Here is a 1,266-nt window from a genome sequence, read left to right as displayed (position 1 = left end):
AGCCAAGACAGGACCTTTGCCGATGACAAGTCCCGTTAGACAATTACATCCTTAGCTCCTGGGAGCAACGCTTGCTGGGTTGCTGGTATTTCTTCTGGTTGAAAGATGATAGTGCTTAATTAGGACATTTTGCATAATAAGCCCACGTATTGAATTGAGCTTGCAGTATTTGGCACATTAAAAATTATTTTTCAGTTGAGATTAAAAAAAAAAACCCATACTTTCCTGCCTTAAATTTCCTTCAATCCAGAGACCCTTAAATTATTCCGGGTGGAGATGGATTATTCATCCCGATGGAGGACCAGATAGAAGGCGAACCATTTAAATTAAAAAAAAATTTCCTAACACCCAGCATGTCACGAGGGGAATCTTATGGCTCAAGATAGCTATTTATACCCTCCTCGTCTTAGGCCCTGGGAAGCCCACACATTGCAGGGGGTCAACAGGGACCCTGGGGCAGACAGACCTGGATTCTGGCCCCAGCTCTGCCATTTCCTAACTGTGTGACCTTGGGCAGGTTACTCAACCTCTCTGAGAACTGATTTTCTCCTCTAAAATATAAGGCAAGTAATTGATTTCCTGAGGGATTAAACGCGGTAACAGATACAAAAGCACTTGATCCACCGCTGCCAGGGGCATGTTAACTCATGGCCGGTAGTGGACACTTTTTCTTTTTCGGGAGTTCCCAGCTGTGGAGACGGTGAATCGGGATTAGCTGTCAAGTGGAAAAGGGTGGAGTAGGGGGGAGTCATGGGCTGTGGGGTCACTCAGATGTAACTTGCACACTACTGATCACTAGCTCCCCATGTTTTGGGCAGTTAATGCAGCTCTTGGGGCCTCTGTGTTCTTATCTATAAAATGGACTCATCACACGACCCGCCTGGCAAGGTGTGTTAGGGGAGCTCATGCCTGAGGAAGGGCAGGTTCATATATTAAGACTCCATTGGGAGTTCCCTGGTGGTCCAGTGGTTAGGACTCGGCGCTCTCACTGCCAGGGGCCCAGGTTCAATCCCTGGTCGGGGAACTAAGATCCCACAAGCCACATGGCACAACCAAAAAAAAAAACAGAGACGCCATTTGTCGGAGACCACGCAGGTCCCCAGCCTGGAGGCCCCCAGCACAGGTTTCCACCGAGTCTATCAGAGCCCCAAGCATTGTCTGGGGGCTGAACAGACCTGTCTCAGCCATACATGCTGAAGAGTGTTCTCAGGTACACAGATGCTGTTGTGATCAGTGGAATCCAATTTCTAAGGCACCACTGAAATT

The 1,266-nt window shown here is 48.2% G+C and overlaps 1 non-coding gene across 1 annotated transcript; it reads left to right on the top strand.

Moving 5' to 3' along the window:
* The first annotated feature begins 951 nt into the window (after window positions 1–951).
* TRNAE-CUC (transfer RNA glutamic acid (anticodon CUC)) lies at window positions 952–1,024 on the top strand. The gene has a single exon. It is a non-coding gene; the product is annotated as a tRNA-Glu (tRNA).
* The last annotated feature ends 242 nt before the right edge of the window (window positions 1,025–1,266 follow it).

The sequence above is a fragment of the Tursiops truncatus genome, chromosome 7, assembly GCF_011762595.2.
Source record: "Tursiops truncatus isolate mTurTru1 chromosome 7, mTurTru1.mat.Y, whole genome shotgun sequence".
In the NCBI taxonomy this organism is placed as follows: Eukaryota; Metazoa; Chordata; class Mammalia; order Artiodactyla; family Delphinidae; genus Tursiops; species Tursiops truncatus.
This window is presented reverse-complemented; position numbering and strand designations above follow the sequence as displayed.